This window comes from Amblyomma americanum, chromosome 7, assembly GCF_052857255.1.
Source record: "Amblyomma americanum isolate KBUSLIRL-KWMA chromosome 7, ASM5285725v1, whole genome shotgun sequence".
Taxonomy (NCBI): domain Eukaryota; kingdom Metazoa; phylum Arthropoda; class Arachnida; order Ixodida; family Ixodidae; genus Amblyomma; species Amblyomma americanum.
The window spans coordinates 137,563,615-137,581,679 of NC_135503.1; positions in this window are offsets into that span (position 1 = coordinate 137,563,615).

An 18,065-nucleotide genomic window follows, 5' to 3' on the forward strand; every position below is an offset into this window, starting at 1 on the left:
CTTCAACATCCGACCAAAGAGCGACGTATGTGTCTGTATACCTTCAATAGCGCTTCGTGACAGAGAAATTGATTATCTGCGTGCGATGTCTTAATATTTCACCACGTGTACATCTTGTGCGCTTTTCCACTTATTAGAAAATAATCAAAAGAGCTGTAGCCATGAATTGCCTCAACTCCGCTTTAGAAAAATCATGTCCGCATCAAATGTTTGGAAGTGTTCAAATGCAAACTGAGAGATTGCGCATGTCCGGCTTTCCTCCAGATTTATTGTCAGCTGTTGGAGATACACTGCTATAAAAGAAAAAGCGCATCAAAGAAGCAGAGAAGCAAGATCAGAGGCAGGCAACTCAAGTAATTCCATACCTTCACAGAGTATCTCATAATCTTAAAAAAGTTGCAAGGAGATACGACGTTAAGGTTCTCTTCTCCTCCCCAAGCACGCTATTAAAAATTTTTCCAACGATGGTTAAAAAGAAAAAGTCGATTTGCACTATCAACCAGCAACTCGGTTTCCCCCGTTGCACTACTAAGGTAGTGTACAGCATTCCGCTCACTTGCAGTAGAGTGTACATTGGTCAAACGGGACGCTGTTTTAATGAGAGAGCTAGGGAGCATTACAGTCTGGTGAAAGAAGGGAAGAGTGGTCATCTTGCCATCCACTGCCGGGACTGTAAGCGTAAACCCATTTTCCGGAAAGCTAATTTTATTGGGCGTGGAAAGGATCGGATTAAAGGGAGATAATTGAGACATTGCACATCAGAAAAGCAGGTGGTCAGTGTGCCAGCACCGCTTGTCTCTTCTTGATAATGCCGTTTTTGGATCATTGCGGTTGATTGCCACTGGGTGATAGTTGCGTTGTATTTAAGCTTTGGTCTTCTCAATAATAAAAATCAGTTGTAAGTGCAGCATTCGTCCTGTCCTATGTGTGTCTTTTTCGTCCCCGTTTTTTAGTGCTGCTACGTTTCTTCAAGATTGTTTGTAGCCGTTGTTTGACATCTTTTATGCCCTTTTCATGCTGTTCTGTACGCGCTATGAGGGTGCCGTATTTTTCACTCATGAAATGCAACGCCTCCTCAATGCTGTGAACAGTTTCCGTCAAGGGCAACAACTGGTCAAGTTTGGCACTGATTTCCTGCAACCACAGTCGTACATCTTGTGAGTCAGGTTCAGTGCTCGGTAGTGCGGTTGCCTACGCATGAGTTTTTACGCGTCGGCAGGCTGTGCAGCGCCACGACACGCTTTGCGATAAACTTCACCCTTAGCTTTCAACGTGGCGTCTGAGATGCCCGCACATTTTACTGTGTGATATGTGCCATTGCACTCACTACACTCAATGACAGCCTCTTAAGAAATGTGCTCATCACACCCTAAACAGTTCATCACACCCTAGACAGTTCAGCAGCAGCAGCAGGAGCACTAGGAAGTGTGATTTTCAATGAAAGGAAATAAACACTAACCTGCAATGATAGAGGGCAGATTCTTAGCACAGGTGCCTCTCGGTGCCACTGTCGATGCCAGTGTGCCGGTCGCCTCCTTTCGTGCTTCTTTTAAGCGGTTGTTTCGTTGATGGCAGCACCCGCTTAAATTGATGCAGCGACGATCTGTGCGCTGTGACGTGTCATCAGGCAGGCTTGTTGCACATTCGTCTAAAAGCGGTGATATCACCGAAGTCGGGCACGGTCACGTCGGCTTCGTTGCTTCCTGCAATGATACAGGTGCCTTTCGGTGCCACTGCCGTGCCATCTTCTCAATTAAAACGGAGAGAAATACCTTTAGTGGTAGACTACTTCTCAAGCTTCTTTGAGTTGAAGAAGCTGAAAAGGATAACGACTCACGACATCACGCAAGAACTCGAGGTCTTTGCTAGATTTGGAGCACCTGCTGTCATCCGATCGGATAATGGACCCCAATTTACCTGTGCTGAATTCAAGTGATTTACTCAAGAATGGGGAATACAGCACATCACAAGCCGCCCGTACTGTCTCCAAAGCAACGGAGCGGCTGAGATAACCGTACAAACTGCAAAACGGCTCCTTAGGAAATCGCCGAACATCAACAAAGCGCTGTTAGCTCACCGTGACACGCCAGCTCGCAAAGGTTACTCTGCGGCTGAGCTACTCATGGGGCGCCGAGTGAGAACCGACGTGCAAGCTTTGTCAACGGTGTTACGATCACGTTGGAACACTCGCCCTTACCGGAATAGAACCAGGTGTGCAGGGCCAAACAACGCATGGATTACAACCTCCGACACAGGTTATGTGAAAGAGAACACCTGCTGCCGAGCACAGCAGTCCGCATTCTCTACGGAGCGGCTGCTAAAGGAACTGTGATTGCCTCGGCTCCCTCTCCGCATTCTTATACGGTACAAACCGCAAGCGGGATAACTCGTCGCACCAGCAGTCACCTCCAGCCTTTGCAACCACAACCAGGGGCGGTCACGACAAGAAGTGGACATGTCATGAAACCTCCAAATTGCCTGGATCTGTAGCCCAACAACTCTCGTAAAGAAAGGTGGGTGTGGTGAGCGGCAGGACTGACAGTTGGCGCCACAGGCGCGAGCAGCCGAAACGCGTAAGGGACTGGAACGCGCAGGGGACTCGACGACCGAAGTCGATATGCATAAGACGTGCGTCCCAGTGCTGCGTCCCAGCGTCTTGATTCAGTAACGCCATGAAAAAATCTTGCACCCACAGGACTGCCAATACTTTTTATTATCAGGTTCAGAGGCTCGTTACAGCAGGATACCCCCTCAACGTCTTAGCAGCTGTAGCGGAGGGGATGCTGAAAAAGTTAAAACTTTCCGCCGCTGTCGACCATAGTACCAGAAGAAAAAATGTGTCTGTGATACCCTACATTCATGTTGTATCGCATAATTTGAAAAGAATAGATAAGAGAGCCGGAGTAGATGTGTTTTCAGCTCCTGTGAAATTGAGAAGTATGTGCGCGCGTGTAAATGGCCCCAAAAAGTCAAATGAAGGTGAACCCATCTGCACAAAAAAGCATGAGGTAAAATTTGTGAAGTGCGTAGAGAATCTGGTTTATTCGATCCCTTTGAGTTGTGGTGGTTCATATGTTGGACAAACTGGTCGTTGTTTGAACGATAGGCTGAGGGAGCACAAAAATGATGTCAAGAACGCTGCCCGCCACATTGGTGTTCACTGCCGTGATTGTTCGTGCCAGCCTCTGTATGACAAAAGCAGAATTGTTGTTAGACACAAAGATCAGCTGACTAGAGAAGTTATCGAAGCTTCTGAGATCTTGAAGCTGGGTCAGAGGTGCGTAAGCACCCCTTCTGTCGCTATCTTGCAGAAAGAACATGAATTTTTGCACACCTGTTAGCCTTGTGTTATCAAATACGTGCCTGGTTGGAGGGATATCAGTCACGGTTCTGTGTGCGTTTCTTTTTGTTTTTTCAGTGTCCCTGGTGCCTTTATAAGCATGGCTCACTGAATAAACATTCTGTTGTTAGTCAGCGCTGTGTATCGTCCTTTCTTGTCCTCTGGCCTTGTGCCGTTGCGCTGTTTCACTGGAAATCATGTCAGACCAACGTGCCCATCAGTTATTGTTGTATAATAAACCCAGTTAAGCAATTAGGAAAGCTCAGCACTGTGCCCAGTTGAAGAGTTAAGCAATTAGGAAAGCTGAGCGCTGTGCCCAGTTAAAGAGTTAAGATATAAAGAAAGCTGAGCGCTGTGCCCAGTTCAAGATTTAAGCAATTAGGAAAGCTGAGCGCTGCGCCCAGATAAAGAATGAAGCATTTAGGAAAGCGGAGCGCTGTGCTCAGTTAAACAGTGAAGCAATTAGGAAGGCTGAGCGCTGTGCCCAGTTAAAGATTGAAGCCTAGGAAAGTTGAGCGTTGTGACCAGTTAAAGAGTTAAGCAATTAGGAAGGCTTAGTGGTGTGCCCAGTTAAAGAGTTACGCAATTAGGAAAGTTGAGCGCTGTGCCCAGTTAAAGGGATTATGCAGTGAATAGAAAGTCGCTTGTAAATGTTTTCAATGCTTAGAAATGATGCTAAGAAGCATTCACACCAAGTACGAGTCTTCGGAACGGAGCCGGCAATTTAATATGAATTAAAAAAAAACGTGTTTTTTTTAAATTTGCGGCCGATTGGTGTGCTCTTAGTGGCCGATTTTTCAACTAAAATCGTGAAAAAACACGTCACTGTACCCATGACGTCACCGGGCCGCCACCACGCTCTCATTCGCAGGAGCCAAGGCAACCACGACGTCATGGGCACACTTCCGGTTGCTGTGCAAATCGTCTGCTCGTGCCGCCGCGCGAGCCTCTAGGGCAAGCGCGAGCCAGGGCATTGCCTTGGCGCATATCGTTTCAATTTTCCTCTGCCGCCTCCTTCTGTCGGGAGTTCCGGAGCCACTCGCAGTGGCTCTTCGTGCGCACGCATTGGCCCATCGCCGCCCTAAGAGCGACCAGTCGCACCTCGAGGTCCGGGTCCATTACTGCTACTACTACAGACGACAAGCAAAGAAACCCGATGCGCGCCGCAATCACGCCGCCGACGCTGCTGCTGGGGTGCTAGGAGCGACAACCGGAAGTTGCAAAAGGAACGTCACCGGATGATTTATTCATGGGCGGGGCACAGTCCCAGAGCTGTTTTCTTTGTTTCTGGCTGGTGGCCCGCGTGTACGAGTTGAGGGTGGAGAGAAGGAGCGTAATTCTTAATCGTCTATATCTTCATGCTTATTAATGCTAGCTTAAAAATTCTTGCATTGGAGTGACGAGTGATGAGATGCCTATCTCTCGTCTCCTTTACATAATCTAAATTAATTTACTACATAGTCCCTTTAAACAGTGAAGCAATTAGCAAAGTTGAGCACTGTGTCAAGTTAAAGAGAGAATCATTTAGTAAAGCTGTGCCCTGTGCCCAGTTAAAAAGTGAAGCAATTAGGAATGCTGCGCGCTGTGCCTTAGAGTAATGCTGTTCCCTCTGCCCAGTTAAACAGTGAACCAATTAGTAAAGCTGTGCTCTGTGCCCAGTCAAAGACTCAAGCAATTAGGAAAGTGGAGCCCTGCGCCAGTTAAAGAAATAAGCAATTAGGAAAGCTGATCAAGCGCTCTGCCCAGTTAAAGAGTGAACTAATTATTAGGAAATCTGAGTGCTGTGCCCATGCAGTTAAAGAGTGAAGCGATTAAGAAAGCCGAGTCCTGTGCGCAGTTAAAGAGTGAAGCAATTAGGAAAGCTGAGCCCTGTGCGAAGTTAAAGAGTGAAGCGATTAGAAAAGCTGAGCCCTGTGCGCAGTTAAAGTGTGAAGCAAATAGGAAAGCTGAGCCCTCTGTGCAGTTAAAGAGTGAAGCAAATAGGAAAGCTGAGCCCTGTGCGCAGTTAAAGAGTGAAGCAAATAGGAAAGCTGAGCCCTGTGCGCAGTTAAAGAGTGAAGCAAATAGGAAAGCTGAGCCCTGTGCGCAGTTAGAGTGAAGCAAATAGGAAAGCTGAGCCCTGTGCGCAGTTAAAGAGTGAAGCAAATAGAAAAGTTGAGCCCTGTGCGCAGTTAGAGTGAAGCAAATAAGTAAGCTTAGCCCTGTGCGCAGTTAAAGAGTGAAGCAAATAGGAAAGCTGAGCCCTGTGCCGAGTTAAAGAGTGAAGCAATTAGGAAAGCTGAGTGCTGTGCTCATGCAGTTAAAGAGTGAAGCAATTAGGAAAGCTGAGCCCTGTGCCAAGTTAAAGAGTGAAGCGATTAGAAAAGCTGAGCCCTGTGTGCAGTTAAAGAGTGAAGCAAATAGGAAAGCTGAGCCCTGTGCGCAGTTAAAGAGTGATGCAAATAGGAAAGCTGAGCCCTGTGCGCAGTTAAAGAGTGAAGCAAATAGGAAAGCTGAGCCCTGTGCGCAGTTAAAGAGTGAAGCAAATAGGAAAACTGAGCCCTGTGCCCAGTTAAAGAGTGAAGCAATTAGGAAAGCTGAGCCCTGTGCCAAATTAAAGAGTGAAGTGATTACAAAAGCTGAGCCCTGTGTGCAGTTAAAGAGTGAAGCAAATAGGAAAGCTGAGCCCTGTGCCCAGTTAAAGAGTGAAGCAATTAGGAAAGCTGAGTCCTGTGCCCATGCAGTTAAAGAGTGAAGCAATTAGGAAAGCTGAGCGCTGTGCCCATGCAGTTAGAGTGAAGCAATTAGGAAAGCTGAGCGCGGTGCCCAGTTAAAGAGTTAAGCAATTAGGAAAGCTGAGTGCTGTGCCCATGCAGTTAAAGAGTGAAGCAATTAGGAAAGCTGAGCGCTGTGCCAAGTTAAAGAGTGAAGCGATTAGAAAAGCTGAGCCCTGTGCGCAGTTAAAGAGTGAAGCAAATAGGAAAGCTGAGCCCTGTGGCAAGTTAAAGAGTGAAGCGATTAGAAAAGCTGAGCCCTGTGCGCAGTTAAAGAGCGAAGCAAAAAGGAAAGCTGAGCCCTGTGCGCAGTTAGAGTGAAGCAAATAGGAAAGCTGAGCCCTGTGCCCAGTTAAAGAGTGAAGCAATTAGGAAATCTGAGCGCTGTGCCCCGTTAAAGTTGAAGAAATTAGTTAAGCTTAGCCCTGTGCCGAGTTAAAGAGTGAAACAATTAGGAAAGCTGAGCGCTGCGCGCAGTTAGAGTCAAGCGGTTAGGAAAGCTGAGCCCTGTGTGCAGTTAAAGAGTGAAGAAATTAGGAACGCTGGGCGCGGTGCGCAGTTAAAGAGTTAAGCGATTAAGAAAGCTTAGCCCTGTGCCCAGTTAAATAGTGAAGCAATTAAGAAAGCTGTGCCCTGTGCCCTGTTAAAGAATGAAGCAATTAGGAAAGCTGAGCCCTGTGCGCAGTTAAAAAGTGAAGCAATAAGGAAAGCTGAGCCCTAAATTGTCCTTTGTAACACATCCCAAAAATAAACCCCTTCCCAGCAATGCAAAAAAACATGGTCTATTGTTTCGGGCTGTTTACAAAGTATGACGAAGCCAGACTCATGATGGCTGACCACGACAGTGTCGTATGTACATAGCGTTTTGTGTGTTGTTTGTTGAGTGTTTTTTGTGTAAATGTTATGGGTCAAAGCCAGGCAATAAAGAAAAAAAAGGAAAGCTGAGATCTGTGCCCAGTTGAAGAGTGCAGCAATTAGGAAAGCTGAGCTCTGTGCCCAGTTAAAGAGTGAAGCAATTAGGAAAGCTGAGCCCTGTGTCCAGTTAAAGAGTGAAGCAATTAGGAAAGTTGAGCCCTGTGCCCAGTTAAAGAGTGATGAAATTAGGAAAGCTGAGCCCTGTGCCCAGTTAAAGTGTGAAGCAATTACTAAAGCTGAGCGCTGTGCCCAGTTGAAGAGTGAAGCAATTAGGAAAGCTGAGCGCTGTGCGCAGTTAAAGAGTGAAGCGATTAGGAAAGCTGAGCCCTGTGTTTGGTTCAATAGTGAAGTGATTAGGAAAGCTGAGCCCTTTGCGCAGTTAAAGAGTGAAGCAATTAAGAAAGCTGTGCCCTGTGCCCTGTTAAAGAATGAAGCAACTAGGAAAGCTGAGCCCTGTGCGCAGTTAAAGAGTGAAGCAATTAGGAAAGCTGAGCGCTGTGCCCAGTTAAAGAGTGAAGCAATTAGGAAAGCTGAGCCCTGTGTTCAGTTAAAGAGTGAAGCAATTAAGAAAGCTGTGCCCTGTGCCCAGTTAAAGAGTGATGCAATTAGGAAAGCTGAGCCCTGTGTCCAGTTAAAGAGTGAAGCAATTAGGAAGGCTGAGCCCTGTGCCCAGATAAAGAGTGATGCAATTAGTAAAGCTGAGCCCTGTGCCCAGTTAAAGTTCGAAGCAATTACTAAAGCTAAGCTCTGTGCCCAGTTAAAGAGTGAAGCAATTAGGAAAGCTGAGCCCTGTGTCCAGTTAAAGAGTGAAGCAATTAGGAAAGCTGAGCCCTGTGCCCCGTTAAAGAGCGATGCAATTAGGAAAGCTGAGCCCTGTGCCCAGTTAAAGTGTGAAGCATTTACTAAAGCTGAGCGCTGTGCCCAGTTGAAGAGTGAAGCAATTAGGAAAGCTGAGCGCTGTGCGCAGTTAAAGAGTGAAGCGGTTAGGAAAGCTGAGCCCCGTGTTTGGTTAAATAGTGAAGCAATTAGGAAAGCTGAGCGCTGTGCCCAGTTAAAGAGTGAAGCAATTAGGAAAGCTGAGCCCTGTGTCCAGCTAAAGAGTGAAGCAATTAGGAAGGCTGAGCCCTGTGCCCAGTTAAAGAGTGATGCAATTAGGAAAGCTGAGCCCTGTGCACAGTTAAAGTGTGAAGCAATTACTAAAGCTGAGCGCTGTGCCCAGTTAAAGAGTGAAGCAATTAGGAAAGCTAAGCCCTGTGTCCAGTTAAAGAGTGAAGCAATTAGGAAGGCTGAGCCCTGTGCCCAGTTAAAGAGTGAAGCAATTAGGAAAGCTGTGACCTGTGCGCAGATAAAGAGTGAAGCGATTAGGAAAGCTGAGCCCTGTGTTTGGTTAAATAGTGAAGTGATTAGGAAAGCTGGGCCCTTTGCGCAGTTAAAGAGTGAAGCAATTAAGAAAGCTGTGCCCTGTGCCCTGTTAAAGAATGAAGCAATTAGGAAAGCTGAGCCCTGTGCGCAGTTAAAGAGTGAAGCAATTAGGAAAGCTGAGCGCTGTGCCCAGTTAAAGAGTGAAGCAATTTGGAAAGCTGAGCCCTGTTTCCAGTTAAAGAGTGAAGCAATTAAGAAAGCTGTGCCCTGTGCCCAGTTAGAGTGATGAAATTAGGAAAGCTGGGCCCTGTGCCCAGTTAAAGAGTGAAGCAATTAAGAAAGCTGTGCCCTGTGTCCAGTTAACGAGTGAAGCAATTAAGAAAGCTGTGCCCTGTGCCCAGTTAAAGAGTGATGCAATTAGGAAAGCTGAGCCCTGTGTCCAGTTAAGGAGTGAAGCAATTAGGAAAGCTGTGTCCTGTGCCCAGTTAAAGAGTGATGCAGTTAGGAAAGCTGAGCCCTGTGTCCAGTTAAAGAGTGAAGCAATTAAGAAAGCTGTGCCCTGTGCCCTGTTAAAGAATGAAGCAATTAGGAAAGCTGAGCCCTGTGCCCAGTTAAAGAGTGAAGCAATTAGGAAAGCTGAGACCTGTGCGCAGTTAAAGAGTGAAGCGATTAGGAAAGCTGAGCCCTGTGTTTGGTTAAATAGTGAAGTGATTAGGAAAGCTGGGCCCTTTGCGCAGTTAAAGAGTGAAGCAATTAAGAAAGCTGTGCCGTGTGCCCTGTTAAAGAATGAAGCAATTAGGAAAGCTGAGCCCTGTGCGCAGTTAAAGAGTGAAGCAATTAGGAAAGCTGAGCGCTGTGCCCAGTTAAAGAGTGAAGCAATTTGGAAAGCTGAGCCCTGTGTCCAGTTAAAGAGTGAAGCAATTAAGAAAGCTGTGCCCTGTGCCCAGTTAGAGTGATGCAATTAGGAAAGCTGGGCCCTGTGCCCAGTTAAAGAGTGAAGCAATTAAGAGAGCTGTGCCCTGTGTCCAGTTAAAGAGTGAAGCAATTAAGAAAGCTGTGCCCTGTGCCACGTAAAGAGTGATGCAATTAGGAAAGCTGAGCCCTGTGTCCAGTTAAAGAGTGAAGCAATTAGGAAAGCTGTGTCCTGTGCCCAGGTAAAGAGTGATGCAATTAGGAAAGCTGAGCCCTGTGTCTAGTTAAAGAGTGAAGCAATTAAGAAAGCTGTGCCCTGTGCCCTGTTAAAGAATGAAGCAATTAGGAAAGCTGAGCCCTGTGCCCAGTTGAAGAGTGCAGCAATTAGGAAAGCTGTGCCCTGTGCCCAGTTAAAGAGTGATGCAATTAGGAAAGCTGAGCCCTGTGCCCAGTTAAAAAGTGAAGCAGTAAGGAAAGCTGAGCCCTGTGCCCAGTTGAAGAGTGCAGCAATTAGGAAAGCTGAGCTCTGTGCCCAGTTAAAGAGTGAAGCAATTAGGAAAGCTGGGCCCTGTGTCCAGTTAAAAAGTGAAGCAATTAGGAAAGCTGAGCCCTGTGCCCAGTTAAAGAGTGATGCAATTAGGAAAGCTGAGCCCTGTGCCCAGTTAAAGTATGAAGCAATTACTAAAGCTGAGCGCTGTGCCCAGTTTAAGAGTGAAGCAATTAGGAGAGCTGAGTGCTGTGCGCAGTTAAAGAGTGAAGCGATTAGGAAAGCTGAGCCCTGTGTTTGGTTAAATAGTGAAGTGATTAGGAAAGCTGATCCCTTTGCGCAGTTAAAGAGTGAAGCAATTAAGAAAGCTGTGCCCTGTGCCCTGTTAAAGAATGAAGCAATTAGGAAAGCTGAGCTCTGTGCGCAGTTAAAGATTGAAGCAATTAGGAAAGCTGAGCGCTGTGCCCAGTTAAAGAGTGATGCAATTAGGAAAGCTGAGCCCTGTGCCCAGTTAAAGAGAGAAGCAATTAAGAAAGCTGTGCCCTGTGTCCAGTTAAAGAGTGAAGCAATTAAGAAAGCTGTGTCCTGTGCCCAGTTAAAGAGTGATGCAATTAGGAAAGCTGAGCCCTGTGTCCAGTTAAAGAGTGAAGCAATTAGGAAAGCTGAGCCCTGTGCCCAGTTAAAGAGTGATGCAATTAGGAAAGCTGAGCCCTGTGCCCAGTTAAAGAGTGAAGCTATTAAGAAAGCTGTGCCCTGTGCCCTCTTAAAGAATGAAGCAATTAGGAAAGCTGAGCCCTGTGCGCAGTTAAAAAGTGAAGCAAGAAGGAAAGCTGAGCCCTGTGCCCAGTTGAGAGTGTAGCAATTAGGAAAGCTGAGCTCTGTGCCCAGTTAAAGAGTGATGCTATTAGGAAAGCTGAGCCCTGTGCGCAGTTAAAGAGTGAAGCAAATAGGAAAGCTGAGCCCTGTGCCCAGTTAAAGAGTGAAGCAATTAGGAAAGCTGAGTGCTGTGCCCATGCAGTTAAAGAGTGAAGCAATTAGGAAAGCTGAGCGCTGTGCCCATGCAGTTAGAGTGAAGCAATTAGGAAAGCTGAGCGCTGTGCCCAGTTAAAGTTGAAGAAATTAGTTAAGCTTAGCCCTGTGCCGAGTTAAAGAGTGAAACAATTAGGAAAGCTGAGCGCTGCGCGCAGTTAGAGTCAAGTGATTAGGAAAGCTGAGCCCTGTGCACAGTTAAAGAGTGAAGAAATTAGGAACGCTGGGCGCGGTGCGCAGTTAAAGAGTTAAGCGATTAAGAAAGCTTAGCCCTGTGCCCAGTTAAATAGTGAAGCAATTAAGAAAGCTGTGCCTTGTGCCCTGTTAAAGAATGAAGCAATTAGGAAAACTGAGCCCCGTGCCCAGTTAAAGTGTGAAGCAATTACTAAAACTGAGCGCTGTGCCCAGTTGAAGAGTGAAGCAATTAGGAAAGCTGAGCGCTATGCGCAGTTAAAGAGTGAAGCGATTTGGAAAGCTGAGCCCTGTGTTTGGTTAAATAGTGAAGTGATTAGGAAAGCTGAGCCCTTTGCGCAGTTAAAGAGTGAAGCAATTAAGAAAGCTGTGCCCTGTGCCTTGTTAAGGAATGAAGCAATTAGGAAAGCTGAGCCCTGTGCGCAGTTAAAGAGTGAAGCAATTAGGAAAGCTGAGCGCTGTGCCCAGCTAAAGAGTGAAGCAATTAGGAAAGCTGAGCCCTGTGTCCAGTTAAAGAGTGAAGCAATTAAGAAAGCTGTGCCCTGTGCCCAGTTAAAGAGTGATGCAATTAGGAAAGCTGAGCCCTGTGTCCAGTTAAAGAGTGAAGCAATTAGGAAGGCTGAGCCCTGTGCCCAGTTAAAGTGCGAAGCAATTACTAAAGCTGACCGCTGTCCCCAGTTAAAGAGTGAAGCGATTAGGAAAGCTGAGCCCTGTGTTTGGTTAAATAGTGAAGTGATTAGGAAAGCTGGGCCCTTTGCGCAGTTAAAGAGTGAAGCAATTAAGAAAGCTGTGCCGTGTGCCCTGTTAAAGAATGAAGCAATTAGGAAAGCTGAGCCCTGTGTTTGGTTAAATAGTGAAGTGATTAGGAAAGGTGAGCCCTTTGCGCAGTTAAAGAGTGAAGCGATTAGGAAAGCTGAGCCCTGTGCGCAGTTAAAGAGTGAAGCAATTAGGAAAGCTGAGCGCTGTGCCCAGTTAAAGAGTGAAGCAATTAGGAAAGCTGAGCCCTGTGTCCAGTTAAAGAGTGAAGCAATTAGGAAAGCTGAGCCCTGTGCCCAGTTAAAGAGCGATGCAATTAGGAAAGCTGAGCCCTGTGCCCAGTTAAAGTGTGAAGTAATTACTAAAGCTGAGCGCTGTGCCCAGTTGAAGAGTGAAGCAATTAGGAAAGCTGAGCGCTGTGCGCAGTTAAAGAGTGAAGCGATTAGGAAAGCTGAGCCCTGTGTTTGGTTGAATAGTGAAGCAATTAGGAAAGCTGAGCGCTGTGCCCAGTTAAAGAGTGAAGCAATTAGGAAAGCTGAGCGCTGTGCGCAGTTAAAGAGTGAAGCGATTAGGAAAGCTGAGCCCTGTGTTTGGTTAAATAGTGAAGTGATTAGGAAAGCTGAGCCCTTTGCGCAGTTAAAGAGTGAAGCAATTAAGAAAGCTGTGCCCTGTGCCCTGTTAAAGAATGAAGCAATTAGGAAAGCTGAGCCCTGTGCGCAGTTAAAGAGTGAAGCAATTAGGAAATCTGAGCCCTGTGTCCAGTTAAAGAGTGAAGCAATTAGGAAAGCTGAGCCCTGTGTCCAGTTAAAGAGTGAAGCAATTAGGAAGGCTGAGCCCTGTGCCCAGTTAAAGAGTGATGCAATTAGGAAAGCTGAGCCCTGGGCCCAGTTAAAGTGTGAAGCAATTACTAAAGTTGAGCACTGTGCGCAGTTAAAGAGTGAAGCGATTAGGAAAGCTGAGCGCTGCACCCAGAGCGGAAAACAGACATAGCGGCTGGACGCGACTGCACGGAAACTGGTCAAAGCGGCAAAGGAATGGAAGCGCGCGGTCGATCTGAGGAGAGCGGTAGATCTTGGTTGCTCCTTTCCACAAATATTTCCCTGGAAAGTTTGTAGACGGCTTATGGACTTTTGTTTACAAAATCTATGGGCTTTCTACAGACCGACCGTATAGACTAGTCTATAAGCAATAAAATCCTATTGATAGTCTATAGACATCTATATATTTATGACCATACATTTTTAGTGGAATTTTACTTATAGAAATGAACAGACAAAAAGGGTATTTATTGGAAGGCAACTTAGTTTAAAAGAAGCCTATAGAAAGTAGAGCGTTTTTATAAGGGTTAAGCCGCGAAAGCAGCCAGGCAAACCACACGCGCTGAGTAATTCTAACAACAGGTGTGGGCAAATACGGTGCACAGTCTCGCACGATTTATATATATGCATATGTTATAGGGTTCGCTCCGGCCAAAATGAACGAATAAACTTTTGACTTGACGGTTGCTTAATCTGCATTAAAAATGATTGTGCAGGATATATAATCATTCGGCTATATGTGCGACAGTGTATTTCTTTTAGCCTCTTTACTTGAATGAACGCTTGAGCAGAGGTATGGCACAGGAGGTCACGTTGCACGCGGGCCAAGAAGTGAAATGCGCCGGTGGTTGCCGCTTTCGTGCCTTGCCGCGGCGCGCGATGCCTGAATCGCGAGTGAAATTGTAGAAATTGTTGTGCCACGGCGCCAACGGTGATCGCGTTTCCGAAGTCCTAAAAACTTGTACGGCTCTTACTAAATTCCAGCTACTAGCCTCTATTTGGAAACAGGTTTTTCTCTGTAATAGTTTAAAAGTTTACCATTAGAATGTAGTTAACCACAGCAGTTAACGCGATTAACGTTTTTCTGACGTCCGCAACAATGATATTTTTATGGCGCAGAACCTATCTGTTTACTTCAAAAGGCCAATTTTTCGGAATTAAAGATGGGGTTCCATAATATAATTGATATGTTTATTAAATGTATTAAGTCCAAAAAATTGTGTTCCCACCTTGATGTGTGTTCGCAAAGTGTGAGAAAGATAAACCGTGCATGCAGGATTGCTGGCGGCTGCAACGTCTCTTTAAAAATAATACACATCAAAGCGTAAGAACTCAATTGTTGTGAGTAATAAAACAAGGAAAACAAATATGCAGCAGCCCATGTCATACGATATGTGACGCGACATAAAAATCGAAGAATTCACAAGAAAAAAAAAGGAGTAAGCTACGGGAATATTGCTTAAAGTATACGCGCAGCAACATCAACAAAAAGAAATAACAGCAAAAATAGTTATCGCGCGGCTACATCAAGCGTTGCGGCTTGGATAGCAATGCGCAATAGGGCGAAAACCGCCGTCGCAGCCACGAGCGGATGACGCGCCATTGGCGTGACGGCACGAGCGAGCGGCAAAGCCTTGGGTAGAAAAGGTGTTGCATAAACATGTCCCGCGCCTACGTCGCACTGGCGGGCCGACTGCGACGCCCACAGATGACGAAGCGTTTGACACAAACGACGAGCTTCACTTGCGCTAATCCAATCACTGCGACGAAAATGGGCGTCCGTTTCGTAGCGTGGTTCGTGCGACCTAGCCGGACTCAATGCGGCGCCGGCAGGAGTGTGACTATATTGGCTGGCCTTCCTGATTTGTTGAAAAAAAGTTGCAGGCAAGTGCGTATGTCAATATATGCGGACGACATCTGTATTTGTATTACTGGCTACCAACATAAGCGATTATCCCTGATAGCTCTACAGGCTCTACTTTTGGCACAAGCTTACCTTCATGGTGTGGGATTGTCTCTGTCAGTGGAAAAATCAGGCTTTGTTCTGTTTCCAGGTGTAGGAAGACGTCAAGCGCGGTTGAAGATAGACCTCGGTCACTCTTGCATCCGTCAATTCAACCACACGAGTTTCCTGGGCGTCATTATTGACTCCCGTCTACAGTGGCGAAAAGCTGTCGACGCGATTGTTTTATCTATATCTTCGCGTCTCAATGTGATCCGTATAACTGCACGTGAGCAATGGGGGAACCATCGTTCTTCAATGGTCAAACTTCACGAAGCGCTGGTGGTCAGTCGCATAATGTATCAATTACCTTTAATTTCCCCATCGGCATCACAGCTTGAATGTCTCGAAGTTGTCCACAGAAAGGGCCTAAGAAGAGCCATTTGAGTTAATTCCTCAGGCGGCTGCGAATAAGGCAGTACTTCATGAGTATATCGAAACCTCTTAGCCTTGTCGCTACTCAGAGACTACTGATGTATCTTGGCCACCTATGAGAGACGGTAGCTGGGCGATCCCTTCTCCAGCGGCTCTGCAAGAGATATGAGTCGAAGGCTTACTTGGCACTCAATGCTCTTAGTTCTTTAGGCCTTAATGTCCGAAGGCAAAGGAAACGGTTGAAACCCCTCTGGTCTTTTCCGACCCTCGACTGTAAGGTCACAATTCCTCATGTGAGCGCAAAGCGCAGCTCTCCTTTGGCAGCAACGCGTTCGCTTGTACTTGAACACTTGGAAACAGAGTATGCCCGCCATCTTCAAATTTTCACGGATGGTTCTGTGGACAAGGTCAAACAAGCTAGCGCAGCGGCTTTTTACATTCCTTCTTTGGACTGTAAGTGGTCCGTACGCTTTACTGCTGTCATATACTCTACAACGGCTGAAAGTGTTGCTATTGAGACGGTTTTACAGAAGTTAGGGTTTTGCCCGGCTCAACCTGATGTCATCCTAACTGATTCAAAATCTGCCCTTCAGAGGTTAGAGCGCAGATTCCCTACTGACGCCTTGTCTATAAGCTCTCTGCGCTTGGTGCAGAATCTGCACAGCAGAGGCTTTACTCTACATTTCCAATGGGTGCCCTCTCATATAGGAGTTAACAGTAATGAGGTGGCAGACAATCTCGCCCATAAAGCTATCTCAAGGATTCCATGAAAAAAAGTACCTCAAGATGGAAAAAGTGTCTACAAGAAAACGGTGCTCGATCATTTCAGTACCCCGTGGAGTGCGCCCCACAAGCCATGCGTGACCAAGGGACTGAGAAGATCCCAGGCGACTCTACTACATCGAATTCGCACGGCCTCTGCTCGCACTCCTGCCTGGATGCATAACACGGGCGTAGCATCGTCTCCGCTCGGTTCTTTATGTGGTGTGTTAGGAGATATCGAACATTATATTATGTACTGCCCAGAGTACAACGCGGAAAGGTATGTGATGTTCGCTTCCTTCAAGAAGACAGGAACCCGTCACAGCACAGTTCAGGACATTGTCTACCCTAGTGGAAACCGGACATGCAGAAGGGAGGCTGCACGCCTTTTAACATTTCTGCAGGACATAGATATTGTTTCTAAATGGTGACAGCAGGAACGGACTATATCCTTCTGTGGTTGAATGTGTGCGTAGATGGTGCCTTCCGGAGTGGACTACGTTGTACTGTGAGTTAATGTGTGTATGGATTGTGGCGCTACAATGACCTATGCTCTACTGTGACTGAATATGTGCATATATGGTGACTTCTGGAGTTCACTGTGATGTGGACTGTGTGGATTGATTGTGTGCATAGATGGTGACTGCGGGAGAGAATGTGTGCTATTATAAGAGACTGTGCGCATAGCGGGGTAGATGTGACAGGCTTTAGGACATTGCTAATACAGAAGGGACGCTATGGTGGGGCAATTGCCGGCAGATAAAGCAAGCTTAAACCCACCTGTAGCATTCAACACCTCAACTCAACTCAACTGTGACTACATTCGGAGACGGCTCTCTTGGCAACTAAAGGAAAGTGACAGCTGCGGAGTCTTGTAGTTATGCCACTGCGCAATTTTTTCAGCCGCAGAACAGCCGCCTCGCACGCTGCTCGCTGCGGTTTTCCGCTCGAGCAGCTGGCGACATCTGTGGATGCCTCATCGAACCGGACGCGCCTAAACATTGCACAGCGCGCGCTGATCAAGGTAGCCGTGGCCTAAACAACTCGTTGTAATCAAAGGAATGTTTTTTCCATGACCCTGTAGAGTTGAAAACTCGCATTTATGGCAGATATATGTCCTAAACAGAGTGTTACTTACTGCACACTATAATAAGGGGAAGCAAATTACAATTTTGGCTATGATCGCTTCGTAATATTTCGCAGAGAACAGCGGCGGCACCGCGACGAGAGCGGCTGTGTACCTTCATGCGCAGCTAACTTTATTATTTATGCCAACAACACCAGTGTGTTTTTAACTGAACTGTTAGCAGATCAGCTCATTGATAATGCAAATTCAACCCTTGTTGTGTTCAATGAGCGGTCGGGAATGAACATGCTTAAAATCAATAGTACCAGGACAAAACCAGTTCTGTTTAATCTTAAAAACAAGAACACATAAATGACCAAAACGATATTCCTGCAGTCTACGCCTGTTGAAATTGTGCCAGCTTTCAAGGCGTTAGGTGTAATCTTATTATAAGTGACTGTGCGCATAGTGGGGCAGATCCTACAGATTTTAGGTCATTATTAACATATAAGTGATGCTACGGTGGAACAAATGCCGGCAGAATAAGCAAGGCTAATCCCACCTGTAGCATACAAATACTCAACTCAACTAGATTATCTTAGAAATGAACTCGCCCAGGTGGTTGGATTGGTTTTTCGAAATCACTATATGCTGTCACGCGATATCATGCTACTAATCTATAATTCTCTGTTTTCATCCCCACTGAGCTACTGCAGCTTAGTTTGGGGGCCAACAAGTAAAGAAAACAAGCTAATGTATTACAAATATAGTATTACAAAAGCAGTTTCTTCGAATTACCGAAAATGTACCTCGTTATTTTAATACTTACGACCTTTTTAAAAGATACCACGTAATGCCGGTTAACAGAGCTTAAGACTATCGTCTCTGTAGGTCGCTTATTAAAGCGTTCACAATTAATTCTTGATTCCTGCAGACACTAGCTAAACTGAAGATGAACGTCATAAGCTCATAGCATATGCAAAATGCAAAAATGAGCGATGGAAGGTGCACGCATATAGAACAACATTGCTGTCTAAAATTTACAGAACGTTCTACCGCGAACATAAATCATGTACATAGGAAGAATATACAGCTGGACATGAAAACTTATATATAGCTTAGAAAATATTTCTCAGTAATTTAAAGGTATGCGCATTTGTACTTTTTTTCGCGTGACTGTATCCGCGCAATATAGATGTCCTGACTAGAGTTTTAATAAAGTTTCTGGTTCTTTTTTTGCCGCCCTTGTGAAGAACGTCATGCTGTTTTCTGCTAATTTTTGTTAACATTACTGTG